The sequence below is a fragment of the Xyrauchen texanus genome, chromosome 10, assembly GCF_025860055.1.
Source record: "Xyrauchen texanus isolate HMW12.3.18 chromosome 10, RBS_HiC_50CHRs, whole genome shotgun sequence".
NCBI lineage: Eukaryota > Metazoa > Chordata > Actinopteri > Cypriniformes > Catostomidae > Xyrauchen > Xyrauchen texanus.
The window spans coordinates 2792096-2808192 of NC_068285.1; the positions used below are offsets into that span (position 1 = coordinate 2792096).

Below are 16097 nucleotides of genomic sequence, written 5' to 3' on the forward strand. Positions count from 1 at the left end.
CAACACATGAGGGGTGTGAGGGGTCCAGGAACTGAGTTTGACACCCCTGCAATACACACACACAACATCCCACCAACAATAAACTCAAGTGCTTTCACACTGCACTTAACCCTGGGTTATTGTCTTTTAACCCCGCTTTAACCTCCAGTAAAGTAACGTTTCACACTTGTAACTCTGAAAGGTGATTAGCAACACTTTTAATTCTGGGTTATGAAACGGCTCCAGATCAGTGTTAGCGCCGCTTTTAAAAGTGCAGCAGTAAGTTTTTATCTGGCTCTTATTCGTCCCAATAGTACCAGTGGTTTTGGACTTTATACTGACACCACAGACTGATCACTGCCCGACCCCCCCTGTGAAAAATCCTGCACCGCCCCTGTTAACTGCTGCTGCGCCACACAAAAATGTCTGTAAGATGGACTGCTGCGACTCGTAATCTCTCTGGCGGCTCGCTCTTGGTGCTTGATGTCACACCGTTTATCTGTGATCATTATTGATATTATTAGTGGTAGTAACTGATCAACTGCAAGACAGTTTGTTATGTGCGGTCAACATGGCAGCATCCATGAGGGGCGACCCGCTCAATGTACAATTAAACAGCTTTTATTGAGGTCAGTATCTGACTGGAGTCATCATCTAATGTGAGTGTACATCATTTTAAACATATTTGTGTGCTATTGTGTTTATTTGTAACACTTTTTAAATGAGCTTAATACAGTGACAGAGCACAACACAAGCAAATGTGCTACAGTATCACTGTTCATTTCCTGTATGCTAATGCACTTTATAAACCCTATTTAGTACTTTACAAATAAAACATATTATTAGTATTAAACATATTGTAGTCTTGCTGTTGTGCTGCACTTAAGCAAATAATAAATATTATAAAATGAAAATAAGCTCATCAGTAACATTTCATATAAACACAATCCGTTTGCATCTAAATATATTATCCTCCACAGATTTCATGGGACGATGCAACAAACTTTCCAAACAGAATAACTGAGAACCATTAATGGTGCCAAACCCAAAATGTCCAAAATACTCTCACACTGCAGATTTCAGCAGTGAAATAAATGTACTATAAGATACTGTCCAAAGCATTAACCAACAGATTCAAACTTTACATATCTAAATTAATTCACGCTGACCAGTCATATTGTATTCCTAAACGCACAATATTTGATCATTTGTTTTGAATACATGATCTGATTTCTTTTGCCAGAGACAATAATCTTAATGTAGGATTTTCATATTTGGACCAAGAAAAAGCTTTTGATGGTGTAAATAAATGTTCAGGGTCCGACATGTCTTTGTGGTGAGATGAGCCCGTGCCGTGCCTTTAAATGAAGTGTCCATTCAATGTAAAATGAGGAAATCACGATTTATCAAATGTATCTGATGATGTCATCATTAAACTGATTTGGATTTTAGAGAAGTTCAGACATTTTATATTCATGCAATACTGTGAATAAGAATGTCTATGGTGTGAAAACCATCTATTATTAAACTGGGGTATATCGTGAAACTGTTAAACCGTTACATCCCTACTGGAGATGCTGCAACTATTACAGAAACCATCCTCAACATCATTACAGCAGAGAAATGCAGACCTGCAGACACTCTTGCATCATTTACCAGTGATGCTGCTTCTGTTATGATCCGTAAGATTTGAACATTTCACTTTTATTTGAATAACAGTTTTGATATAGAATTGATTTTTACTGTCAAGGCAAGAAAACTGAATTAAGAGGCTAAAAGACCTTTTCCCTGAATCACTGTCACTGTCCACTGTGTTCCCCATCCAATAAAAAGGGAAAGTCTTACCCAACCAAATACTGCAAAACCATTTCAACAATATTTTGGTTATATCAAGCAAGCAGCACCTTTTTTTGCCCATGTGTGAACGGCTTGTAACACAACTTATAAAATGAGCCCTTCACAGAGTTCCTAGGTTGCCTATTAAAGCCTGTAGACTGATTTTCATGTGAAGGGAGCGGGTCGCTTTTGCCGGGAAAATCAAATATATGTGCCGTTTATGTGCGCTCCCGAGAGCCTCAGTGCTTCTCTTCCACTATTCAACAGTGACATCAAACTGAAACACTAGATAACATTATCTTAGAGATGAATCCAGCAAACGTCCCAGCACAACACCGACTCCAACACAAACTCTGAGTAAGCCAAAAAAACATTGATCTACTGAATCCCGTCTGGCTAAGCGGGAATGTGATCGTGGTCGAGTGAAAACTAGAGTGAAAATCGGCAGGGCATTTGATTCCTGGATGGACCTTCATTTGGTTTTGGGGATCAAAACTGACCCTGAATTGGTGTTTTTCTTATTGGACAGGTAAACTTACATAACTGCAAAGCATGTGACATATTGAGCCATAAGGATTGATCTGTGTCATTTTAGCTAAACTACAATAACACATGAAATGAATGCTAGACAATGTTCAAGATAATGCAAAAAGACATATATACAGAAAATATATATCATCTATTATTATAAAACAATAGTGCATCGATATATCAAAATGTCAGTTGTGATGAATCACATCAATACTGAATTGTGTCACATATTTATAATGTACAGTCTATTTTATAAACAGTTACTGTCATCATCCACCAAATTTAGCTAACAGCTATTGATAAAGCTGACTAGCTAGCTAACACCGACATCGGCTATCGTATAAATGCAGTCAATGTATCATGCAAAGAAAAGTGATTATTCAAACTACAGTCTCACATAGTCAGACCGATATCCACACTTTGTTTTAGTCCTGTTCCAGCACTGGAGAGTCAAATATAATATACAGTCTCAAAGTTTGTAAAACAATCATAACTGAGTAATTTTAATTATGCTACCTCATCTGTCAGCATGATGCCGGTGAATCACATTCAGTCTCTTTGTACGTTACATCATTGTTTTGGTAAATACTCACTCTCCTCCCTATGGAGTTCACGAGCAACAGGTAGCTGCTGCAGTTCACTTCACGGCCACAGGTGTCATTCATAACAAGGGTTTCTGAATCTTACATAATGCACCTATAAAAAAATTTGCACTTTGTCACCTTTTCTGTATTTAGGGGACTGCCCTCAAGTCATCTCTTGGACAACTAAAGTCCAAAAGCTCTGTAAAGGACAGGTGGAAATCTTGGCTATGAGTTGGGGTTTATGATTTAGTGAATATGGCCCGAGACAGCTGGGATAGGCTCCAGTACGTGACGCTGCATATGACAGTTGGCTTTAGAAGATGGATGGATTTAGTGATCAGTGACCCTCATAATAATGTTCTTAATAGGGGTGATTTGTTGGGGATTATAATTTTATGATTGCAAACCATTTTAAATAAGATTCAGGTGGGGTGGTTTTTTAAGAAGTGTTTTTCTAAATCAAAACTATGAATATTTTCTTTTTCCCTTTTCACGAGTAGGTTCTGAATTCCCTTGAATGCCCCCCAGAGTGAGTTATGTCCACATGCAAAATATGAAAAGAATGCAAAATCTGTTATAATGAGGTCACGTGACACTTTACAGTGTAGACGAGTAATATACAGAATTCTTGATTTGTCATTTTAAAACATTTATAGATACAAATATGTTTAAAAAATACTGTATATACTAAGCATATAAACAAATGGGTTTTGTCTACTGTACTGTATTTGTTTTGCTTCCTCTTTTATACATAGTTATAAAAAATAGTCCGAAATCATCAATACGGTCTGTCTGTACACAATGTGTGTGTGTGTGTGTGTGTGTTTGGTGGTTTTATTAGGTTATACACTAGTAGTTACGAAGGTATTACGCTATAAATGTGGTTTATGAGGACATCTCTAGTGTCCTTGTAATTCAAACGTACATAATATATTATTTTTTAAATGTAAATATCCCAAATGTTTCTGTGAGGGTTAGGTTTAGGGGATAGAATATATATAATAAAAATCATTGTGTCTATGGAGAGTCCACATAATGATAGGAGTAACAATGTTTGTGACTGTGTGTGTTTACAGGTTTAATATATGTACATCTCTGATGTCTGTTTTAGATCTTTTCATCTGGAAAGCAACATCTACTAAACATCTTAAATATCAGATTTTCAACATTCTACATCATAAATGTCTCAAATGTCTTATTGACATTCAAGACAATATTTGTCATCTTATAGACATATTGCAGATGAGCAAAGAATGTAAAATAGATGTTGTTAAGATGTAAACACACATCAAATAGATGTCTGGTTGATGTACGTGTGCTATCAGGTATAGTTTGTACATTATAAAAATCATTATGTCTATGGAGAGTCCTCATTATGATAGGAGTACCAACATATATGTGTGTGTGTGTGTGTGTGTGTGTCAAACACATTGTCACCTAATGTAAACAAAGATGGCTGGACTGGAATGATTGCATTTTCCTGATGTGTTGACTGCATATAGGAGAGCTGTTGATGTTTTGCGACAATTTGGCTGTCTGTTTCAATGAGCGTACTGTGTGCTTGAAAAGACTATTGAGTTGCTGTTTGAGTTACTTGTGATTGACAACAGAACGATCACCTAATGTAAACAGACATGGCTGCGAGGAACAGTGATCCCAATTTTGTGTTGACTGTTTGCATACGAGCTGTAAACTTTTATAGTAGTAATTTTGTGACCATTTGGATGTCTATGTCATAATATAATCATACCATGTACTTGAAAAGACTGTATGAGCTTCAGTTTGTGTGAATATGAATTACAGGCACTTGGGCAGAGCAGTTTAGTGTTGGTATGAAAACCGATTTGAATCTGACATCACTGACTGCAGCAGAAACACAAATGTGTGACGCTACTCTAAGGGGGCCAGTCATAAACCATCACAAATATGCACCAGTAAATGTGAAAGGGTTAAGTGACAGATGCTTGAAGATTGTTCTTTTGAATTGTTTTCCTAAAATGAGTAAAAAATAATATTCTATATAAAAGGTAATGATTACAAAAAAGTCCTCATTCTAATGAAACATTAAAAATATATGTCTTCTGTGTGTATTTGTTAAAGATTTCCATTTTTTAAAAGGAATAAATACAGGTGCTGTTTCAGTGAATTCACTGACCATTCAATAAATTCAAGACCAATTAGGGCCTGGGTTTAAGGGGGTTAATATGGGTATAAACAGGGTTTTACAGCTCAACATACTTAAGTTTGTCCAGTGTGCAGTTTGTATCATTGAGTCTTTCAGAGAGCAGCCTGACTCCTGATTCTCCTGGGTGATTGTAGCTCAGATCCAGCTCTTTCAGGCGTGAGAGATTTGATCTCAGAGCTGATGCCACAGAACAACAGCCTTCCTCGGTCACCATACAGCCAGATAATCTACAAACACACATCAACAGTCAGATAACCTAGAAAAAACATCAGTATTTACCAGCAGCCATATTAAACTGTAGCTCAAGACTGGTTGCCACTGAAGCTAAGCAAGGTTGAGCCTGGTCAGTAACCTGGATGAGAGACCTCCTGGGGAAGACTAAGTGTGCGACTGGAAGAGATATTAGGGAGGCCAGCAGGGGGTCTGTGTGTGTCTTAATGCCCCAGTATACTGAAGGGGACATTATACTGTAAAAAGACACTGTCCATTGGATGAGATGTTAAAATCAGGTCCTGACTCTATGTGGTTATTAAAAACATCCTAGAGCACTTCTCGTAAAGAGTAGGGGTATAACCCTAGTGTCCTGGCTAAATTCACCCCATTGGCCCTTCTCAATCATGGTCTCCTAATAATCCCCAGCCACTAATTGGCTCTATAACTCTCTCCTCCCCACCAATAGCTGGTGTGGGGTGAGCATATTGGTGCACTATATCTGCTGTCGCATCATCCATGTGGATGCTGCACACTAGTGGTGGTTGAGGAGAGTCCCCTGTTCACTGTGTAAAGCGCTTTGATTATAGTGTCAGAAAAGCGCTATATAAATTAATGTTCATTCAACAGTCAGATAATCTAAAAACACACACATCAACAGTAAGAAAATCCACAAACACACATAAAAAGTCAGATAAACTACATTTACATTTAGTCATTAAGCAGACCCTTTTATCCAAAGTGACTTACAAATGAGGAACATAAACACTTTGTCATATAAAAGTAAACTGTACCTGCAGGATCACACTGCCAAGTTCTAAGGTTTGCTATAATAGTACAGAAACTAGCACAGAAGAAAGAGACAGATAAGGATTTTTTTAAAGATTTCTTAAATAGTAAGTGCCATTATTTAGGACAGGTTAAGTGCTCACAGAATATATATGTTTTCAGCTTTTTCTTGAATGCTGAAATGGTTTCAGCAGAATGGCAGGTGGTTGAAAGCTCATTCCACCACCGGGGGACAGAGAAAGCGAATGAATGTGAAGTGTATCGTTGTGATGGGACCACCAGGTGTAAGAGGGCGCTGTTCCACTGGTTGTCCTGAGGGCCAAATTCAAAGCTTTGAATTTTATGCATAGCCAGTGGAGTAAGAACAAGAGGGGTATGATGTGAGCCCTCTTTGGTGGGTTGAAAAACAGATGTGCCACCGCATTCAGGACCATCTGCAGTGGCTTGATAGCACTAGCTGGAAGGCTGGCCAACAGAGCACTGCAGAAGTCCAATCTTGAAATAACCAGAGCTTGGACCAGGGACTGCGCAGCATAGTCAGACAGGAAAGGTCTGATTTTTCTGATGTAATAAAGCACAAACCTGCAAGACCAGGCAGTTGATGAGATGCGAGTACTAAAATGTAGCTGTTCATCAATTACTACTCTCAGGTTTCAGCTGTTCAGATAGGTCTCACAGTAGTGGAGCACAGATGAACAGTAACAGATGGGTTTGCTAGGATCACAAGTTCCATCAACGAGTTTGGTCTTAGCCAGGTTGAGATGAAGGTGGTGTTCATTCATTCAGGCAGAGATCTCCAAAAGACAGGCAGAGATATGTTACACCCTCCCCAGCCTAGGGATGGAAAGGTGCAACAAGGAGAGATTTTATAATTCTCCTGCCTTGGCAATTAACACAAATAAGCAACACATTTCAACCCGGACTCCCTTGTTAGGTAGAAAGAGGAGAAAAAATGTTAAATAGAAAAGAAATATAACCCACCTCCCTATGACTTCCATAAAATGATAAACAAAGCAAGTAAATGAAAAATGTAACAATACAAAACAAAAAATGATAGTCTATGCAATGGTCATAAAGTGTACTCTGTTTAGTGTTGTGAGCAAAGTATTAAGAATGTACACAATCTGGGGCAGGAGAAAGGAACACCTCTTAGAGACACCTGGTGGCATTTTAACCTGTCATGAAAGGCAGATGGAAAACAAAACGAAAAAAAAAAACCCACACACACAGGGAGACAACATAAAGAGATACGCCCGAGGATGTAAGAGATATGAGTTGAGACAGTTGGATCATCAGGTTGGAACGATATGTAGAGCTGCGTATCATCTGCAATATTCAGTCTGATGAGTTCATTATTTGATCAGTTGGAGTCACCAATTCACACACACCAGTATAAGAGTGCGAGTGCACAGTCAAGAGTGTCCAGACGGTGTGCACATATTTACGGCAAGATTATATAAAAAAATAAAATAATTAAAAGGCAAATTTTGTGTGTACGTAACATATATATATATATATATGTGGCAGCGGGGGCGTGGTCAAGCGCCCGTCCGGGAGAGAAAAGCGGTAAGGGCGCTCACACCTGAGCTAAATGATGACTAACACCTGTGTCTGATTGCAGTAACATGAGGAGAGCGGCATAAAAAGGGCAGGAGCGACGGAGCACGGGAGAAAAAGAGAAGCAAGACTGTCTCTGCATACCCCTTTAAAGAAAAGATTAAAAAAGACTTACCCTTTAAGTTGACGCTGGTTTCCTTGTATTATTTTACATTGGTGCCGAAACCCGGGACCATTTTTTTGTGATGGAACAAGGTCGCCCCATAGAGTCCTCCCAGCTGGCGGAAATCCTCCAGTCCCTCGCTAATCTCCATCAAGGCCACCAACAATCCCTGCTTGAGCTCCGGCAGGATCAAGATCGGCGGTTCTTCGAGATCATGCGGGCTCAGGCAGAGGACCGACTCGCTATCCGAGCCTCCTCAGCCAGGAGGCTGCGTCAGCCCCAGCCGCGACCCCGGACACCCACGCTACGCTGCCCCCGCCCATGTTACAGAAGATGGGGGTGGCAGATGATCCTGAGGCCTTCCTCGACCTGTTTGAGAGGACGGCTGAAATCTGGGGCTGGCCGCCCGAACAGTGGGCAGCCCGTCTAATTCCTCTCCTGTCCGGTGAAGCACAGCTCGCGGCACAACAACTGCCAGCGACAAACCTCCTGGCTTACTCTGACCTGAAGAGGGCCATTCTGCAGCGGGTTGGTCGGAGCCCGGAAGAGAATCGCCAGCTCTTCCGGAGCATGAAGCTGGAGAAGTCCGACCGCCCGTTTGCGTTTGTTCAACGGCTCCGGGACGCTTGTCGGCGGTGGCTGCTCGCGGGGGACCGCGACGTCGAGGGAGTCATCGATCAGGTGGTACTGGAGCAATTTACGCAAAGACTGCCCAGGAGAACGGCAGAATGGGTCCAGTGCCACCGCCCGGCGTCGCTTGAGGCAGCTGTTCAGCTCGCGGAGGACCACCTGGCGGCGATGCCGAGGGCAGATGAGCCCTCCCCCTCTCTCTCTCCCTTCCCCTGTGTCTTCCCCTGTTTCCCCTGTTCCCTCTCGCTCTGCTCTCTCCCCAGGGCCCGTTCCTGCCCCCGCAGGCGTGGAGGATACATCAGGCCAACTTCCCGGCCGTGGGAGAACCCGCCTAACCCTTCCCCGTCCTTCAGCCGCTCTCCTCCTCAGGTGGTGGCGCCGCCAGCACGGGTGCGGCCGTGGCGCCTGGGCCGGTCTGTTGGAGGTGCGGAGACCGGACCACTTCCGGGATCAGTGTCCGCTGATGGAGGTGGGGACGGTGGTGCGGGTCTCCGATGTCCCGCAGGCTGCCCCGGTCGGGCTGGAGCGTGCAGCGTCCCGGTAAGGATCCAGGGGGTACATACCAAGCATTGATGGATACCGGCTGTAATCAGACCACCATCCACCAACGCTTGGTTCAACCCGGGCTTTGGGCACAGCTAAACGGGTGAGGGTGAGGTGTGTGCATGGGGATATTCACAAGTACCCCATGGTGACTTTAGCAATCAAATTCGGGGAGAAAAACATAGTGTGGAGGCAGCGGTTAGTTCCGCCTCACCCATCCGCTAATCTTGGGTACTGATTGGCCGAATTTTAGAAATGTATTAGAGGGAGTTTGTGCGGATGGGTCCTGCATGAAAGTGAAGAGGTGTGTGATGTGCGATGCTTTGGCAGGGGAGGCGGAGCAGGGGCCGTCCTCGGCTGCTCCGAGTGACGAGGGAAGGGGCTAGGGGTCACCCCTCCTCTCAGGGAGTTCCCTGAGGGGACTTCCCCTTGGAGCAGTCGCAGGATGAAACCCTTAAGCACGCCTTTGACCAAGTGAGAGTAATCGATGGTCAACAACTCCGGCCGGTGTCGCCATTTCATATCCGTATTTTTAGCTTATTAAAGATCGGTTATATAGAGTGACGCAGGACGCTCAAACAAAGGAGGAGGTGACACAATTGTTGATCCCACGGAGCCGCCGGGAAATGGTTTTCCAGGCGGCTCACTATAATCCTATGGTCGGTCACCTAGGGGAACGGAAAACACTTTTCCGTCTAATAGCCCGTTTCTATTGGCCGGGCATTGGTGGCGACGTCCGCAGGTGGTGTGCGGCGTGTCGCGAATGTCAGCTGGTAAACCCACCGGCCACCCCAAAAGCGCTTTTGCGCCCCTTCCATTGATCGAGGTTCCTTCGAAAGAATTGGAATGGACCTCGTCGGGCCATTAGAACGGACGCCACGCGGACATCGCTTTGTGTTAGTCTTGGTGGATTACGCAACGCGATATCCGGAAGCAGTGCCTCTGAGCAACATCTCAGCACGCAGTGTTGCCGGGGCACTCTTCAAGATAATCTCCGGGTGGGGTTCCGAAAGAAATCCTCACCGACCAAGGCACTACGTTTATGTCACGAACACTTCGCGAACTTTACGAATTATTGGGCGTTAAGTCAATTCAGCACTAGCGTATACCATCCGCAGACGGATGGGCTGGTGGAACGATTTAATAAAACACTCAAAAATATGATTCAGTAAATTCATGCACGAAGACGCTAGGAATTGGGATAAGTGGCTGGACCCCTGTTATTCGCGAGTACGAGAGGTCCCGCAAGCCTCCACGGGATTTTCCCCATTTGAGCTGCTGTACGGACGACGCCCACGCGGGGTCCTCGACGTCATCCGTGAAACTTGGGAGGAGGGACCTTCTAGTGCCAAAAATGAAATCCAATACGTTCTTGATCTTCGAGCAAAACTCCACACACTGGGGCAATTAACACAGGAGAATTTGCTCCAGGCTCAAGAACGCCAACGCCGGCTGTATGACAGGGGTGCTCAGCTACGGGAATTTGCACCGGAGATAAAGTGCTTGTATTACTCCCAACATCGAGCTCAAAATTACTCGCCAAGTGGCAAGGACCCTTTGAGGTCACACGACGAGTAGGGGACCTCGATTATGAAGTTAAACGTACCGATAGAGGGGGCGCGCGTCAAATATATCACCTCAACCTCCTGAAATTGTGGAGGGAAGAGGCGGCCTCTGTGACGTTGGCAACGGTAGTTCCGGAGAGGGCGGAGCTCGGACCGGAGGTAAACAAAGCCTGCGATCCTAACACCCCGGTTCCTTGTGAAGATCACCTCTCACCACGCCAACTCGCAGAGGTTTCCGAACTACAAAAGGAGTTTGCAGACGTGTTCTCTCCTCTACCGGGCCGTACAGACATCATACAACACCACATCGAGACCGAGCCGGGCGTAGTGGTACGTTGCCGCCCTTATCGCTTGCCCGAGCATAAAAAGAAAATAGTTTGGGAAGAATTGGACGCGATGCTGGACATGGGAGTAATAGAAGAATCTCACAGCGATTGGTCCAGCCCAGTCGTCCTTGTTCCCAAGAGCGACGGGTCTGTACGTTTCTGTGTGGATTATAGAAAAGTCAATGCGGTGTCTAAATTTGACGCGTACCCAATGCCCCGTGTTGATGAACTGCTCGATCGGTTAGGTTCTGCTCGGTTTTATTCGACCTTGGATCTAACGAAGGGTTATTGGCAGATCCCCTTGACACCAATATCCCGTGAAAAAACAGCCTTCACCACGCCGTTCGGATTACACCAATTCGTGACGCTTCCTTTCGGTTTGTTCGGGGCACCAGCCACGTTTCAGCGCCTCATGGATAGGATCCTCAGACCGCATACTGCTTACGCCGCTGCTTATCTAGATGATATCATCATTTATAGCAATGATTGTCAGCGGCACTTGCAACATCTGAGGGCCGTCCTGAGATCGCTGCGCCGGGCGGGGCTCACGGCAAACCCGAAAAAGTGCGCAGTTGGGCGTGTGGAGGTACGGTATCTGGGGTTCCACTTGGGTCATGGCCAGGTGCGACCCCAAATTGACAAGACCGCGGCGATTGCGACTTGCCCTAGACCCAAGACCAAAAAGGGGGTGAGGCAGTTCCTGGGGCTGGCTGGCTATTACAGATGGTTTGTACCTAATTATTCGGATGTCACCAGCCCGCTGACTGACCTTACTAAAAAGGGGGCTCCAGATCCGGTCCAGTGGTCAGAGCAGTGCCAACAGGCGTTTACAGAGATTAAAGCTGCACTTTGTGGGGGGCCGCTTTTGCATGCACCTGACTTCTCTCTCCCTTTTGTTTTGCAGACGGACGCTTCAGACAGAGGGTTGGGCGCCGTGCTCTCGCAGTTGGTGGAGGGAGAGGAACGCCCGGTGCTGTACATTAGCCGGAAGCTCTCCTTGAGGGAGACTAAGTACAGCACCGTAGAGAAGGAGTGTTTGGCCATCAAGTGGGCGGTCCTCACCCTCCGATACTACCTGCTGGGGTGAGCCTTCACCCTCTGCTCGGATCACGCCCACTGCAGTGGCTCCACCGCATGAAAGATACTGAGCGCCCGGATCACCCGTTGGTATCTGGCCCTCCAGCCTTTTAAGTTCAAGGTGGTCCACAGACCGGAGGTGCAGATGGCTGCCGCTGACTTCCTCTCCAGAAATGGGGAGTGGTAGGCAGGCCGGATGACGCCCGGCCTGAGTCGGGCGGTGGGGGTATGTGGCAGCGGGGCGTGGTCAAGCGCCCGTCCGGGAGAGAAAGCGGTAAGGGCGCTCACACCTGAGCTAAATGATGACTAACACCTGTGTCTGATTGCAGTAACATGAGGAGAGCGGCATAAAAAGGGCAGGAGCGACGGAGCACGGGAGAAAAAGAGAAGCAAGACTGTCTCTGCATACCCCTTTAAAGAAAAGATTAAAAAAAGACTTACCCTTTAAGTTGACGCTGGTTTCCTTGTATTATTTTACAATATATACAGTGAGGAAAATAAGTATTTGAACACCCTGCTATTTTGCAAGTTCTCCCACTTAGAAATCATGGAGGGGTCTGAAATTGTCATCGTAGGTGCATGTCCACTGTGAGAGACATAATCTAAAAAAAAAAATCCTGAAATCACAATGTATGATTTTTTAACTATTTATTTGTATGATACAGCTGCAAATAAGTATTTGAACACCTGAGAAAATCAATGTTAATATTTGGTACAGTAGCCTTTGTTTGCAATTACAGAGGTCAAACGTTTCCTGTAGTTTTTCACCAGGTTTGCACACACTGCAGGAGGGATTTTGGCCCACTCCTCCACACAGATCTTCTCTAGATCAGTAAGGTTTCTGGGCTGTCACTGAGAAACACGGAGTTTGAGCTCCCTCCAAAGATTCTCTATTGGGTTTAGGTCTGGAGACTGGCTAGGCCACGCCAGGACCTTGATATGCTTCTTACAGAGCCACTCCTTGGTTATCCTGGCTGTGTGCTTCGGGTCATTGTCATCTTGGAAGACCCAGCCTCGACCCATCTTCAATGCTCTAACTGAGGGAAGGAGGTTGTTCCCCAAAATCTCGCAATACATGGCCCCGGTCATCCTCTCCTTAATACAGTGCAGTCGCCCTGTCCCATGTGCAGAAAAACACCCCCAAAGCATGATTCTACCACCCCCATGCTTCACAGTAGGGATGGTGTTCTTGGGATGGTACTCATCATTCTTCTTCCTCCAAACACGGTTAGTGGAATTATGACCAAAAAGTTCTATTTTGGTCTCATCTGACCACATGACTTTCTCCCATGACTCCTCTGGATCATCCAAATGGTCATTGGCAAACTTAAGACGGGCCTTGACATGTGCTGGTTTAAGCAGGGGAACCTTCCGTTCCATGCATGATTTCAAACCATGACGTCTTAGTGTATTACCAACAGTAACCTTGGAAACGGTGGTCCCAGCTCTTTTCAGGTCATTGACCAGCTCCTCCCGTGTAGTTCTGGGCTGATTTCTCACCTTTCTTAGGATCATTGAGACCCCACGAGGTGAGATCTTGCATGGAGCCCCAGTCCGAGGGAGATTGACAGTCATGTTTAGCTTCTTCCATTTTCTAATGATTGCTCCAACAGTGGACCTTTTTTCACCAAGCTGCTTGGCAATTTCCCGTAGCCCTTTCCAGCCTTGTGGAGGTGTACAATTTTGTCTCTAGTGTCTTTGGACAGCTCTTTGGTCTTGGCCATGTTAGTAGTTGGATTCTTACTGATTGTATGGGGTGGACAGGTGTCTTTATGCAGCTAACGACCTCAAACAGGTGCATCTAATTTAGGATAATAAATGGAGTGGAGGTGGACATTTTAAAGGCAGACTAACAGGTCTTTGAGGGTCAGAATTCTAGCTGATAGACAGGTGTTCAAATACTTATTTGCAGCTGTATCATACAAATAAATAGTTAAAAAATCATACATTGTGATTTCTGGATTTTTTTTTTTAGATTATGTCTCTCACAGTGGACATGCACCTACGATGACAATTTCAGACCCCTCCATGATTTCCAAGTGGGAGAACTTGCAAAATAGCAGGGTGTTCAAATACTTATTTTCCTCACTGTATATATATATATATATCAGGTCACTGGTACCTGTGAAGACTGAACTCATATGGTGCATCTCAATCAGCTTTAGATCATTAGTCAGCACACTGGTCAGGGAGTCGTCCATTTTTAGGATTGTCCCAATCACAAAATTGTTCCAGTGCACTAAAACAGTCACTCCCCACAAATGACAGAATGCACCATAAAAACCAGTGGGCATCACATATCTCTGTGTTCACATCGTGTCACATCTTCAAGAAATTAGAATAAGAATGGAAGAGTAAATTTAGTGAAAGCTTAGTTTTCTGTCTTTGAAAGAATTTGTTTATAACTATCTTTTATCCATAATGTGCAGAAAAGGGAAACAATCATACAAACGTTTAAAAAAAAGTAGCTAAAACACTTTAAATTACTGTATAACCCATTGAAGAGTCTGAACGTCTATCTCTCACAGCCTCACTGTAATGCCCATAAAAATCACAGATGTGAATAAGGTCTATAGAGGAACAATGTATAAATGCAATACTCTCATTGCATCACTTTTCATTTGACACCTGCAGAAATCCAGCCACAATGAAACATCATTTCTTCAAACACATTTTTATTCAGTCGTTTGTTCCTCACTGTGCATTAGTTTATGATATTGCTGTGTTTTGTGTTCTTCTTTTGGGTTTGTATTTTTATTATATTTTGCTGTGTCTTTTCCCTGTTCCTAAGATGGAGTTTGTGTCAAGGAACTGAGGGACATTTGAGTTGATATCAGACTGTCAGATTCTGAGTGATCACCTCATGTGAGACCGACATTGAGGTGTTTGTAAAGAACAAGTTTTTAGGCTTTTCTTGAGGATTCTTCTCGGTGTGACAACGGCCTTTATCCATAGACTATAAACTTTCATACCGTATTTAAAAATAAAAATAAAATGTATGTTTCATGTTTTATTATTTGAATCTTTATTTTATTGCAGAATTGATTTGTTAGCTCTGTAAAGTGTTCCCCACAGGTTACTATTTTTGTGTGTGTACTTTACCTCACAGGCAGTGGTGCAGTGTTTCAGCCTCAAAAACACTGGTTTAGTGCATGGCTCTAATTGATGGGTAATTCAATTGTACATTTCATTATCTCTTTTATATTATAGACAATGATGTGGATGGAGAGACTGTTGCAATTGGTCTGACGGAGTCTATGGTTTCATTCCTGTTTGAGGGATCATTTAAGAAGCAGCAAAATTCCACAGATTTGTCCAACAAATGAAGGAAACGGAGACGTTAACGCTTGAACCTGTGCCTGCAGAATGCCTTTTGCAGTCTTCGGCTGGAGCAAGGTTGTTGCTATTTAATGTTTCATTTGTTTCAGGGAACTATTCTTAAAGTTAATCTTAAAGAAGCTGGGGTTTTCCTTTGCTTCCCCATATTCATTTACTGTAATTATACTTGTGCTTAATTCATTTCTTGCATCTATAACATTAAGTATTAGAGATGTTTTGAAATTTCTGCCTGTTCCTTTGCCAACAATATAAACAGAAAACTACTTCAACAGATCAGATAACAGACTATTTGACATGGTGAAAAAGCAGGTGCACAGTTTCAGCCCAGTGTGGCCAGAGTTTTTAGTACATATCTATTATTTATGTTTACTGTGCAACCATTTATTAACGGTCAGTTCACCCACAAATACAATTCTGTCAATACTCGTCCCCGTGTCATTCCAAAATCTCCATATCCAGAACACAAATTAAGATATTTGTAATGAAATCTAAAAGCTTTCTGTCCCTCCATTGACAGCTTACACAACTAGCATTTTCAAGAAAGGTGGTAAAGACATGATTAAAGTAATCCATGTGTCTCTACTGGTTTAACCTCAATTTACGAACATAATCTACTACATTTACAAAATATTAATCTCCAGCGTGTGTTCATGAGAGCACCACAACGCATACATGTTGTATTGATGCAAGAGCAGACGTTGTGTAAACACGTGTTCAAGATTCATATTTTGTAAATAAAGTGGTAAACTATGTTGTAAATTACAACACACACTAAGCACTCGT

General features: G+C 43.6%; 2 protein-coding genes across 2 annotated transcripts in view; both read right to left on the reverse strand.

Moving 5' to 3' along the window:
- Positions 1-16097, reverse strand: part of LOC127650627 (NACHT, LRR and PYD domains-containing protein 3-like) — a 710662-nt gene that overhangs the window by 678619 nt on the left and 15946 nt on the right. The gene's annotated exons all lie outside the window — the stretch shown is intronic.
- Positions 1-16097, reverse strand: part of LOC127650626 (NACHT, LRR and PYD domains-containing protein 12-like) — a 125689-nt gene that overhangs the window by 4814 nt on the left and 104778 nt on the right. The window lies entirely within an intron of this gene.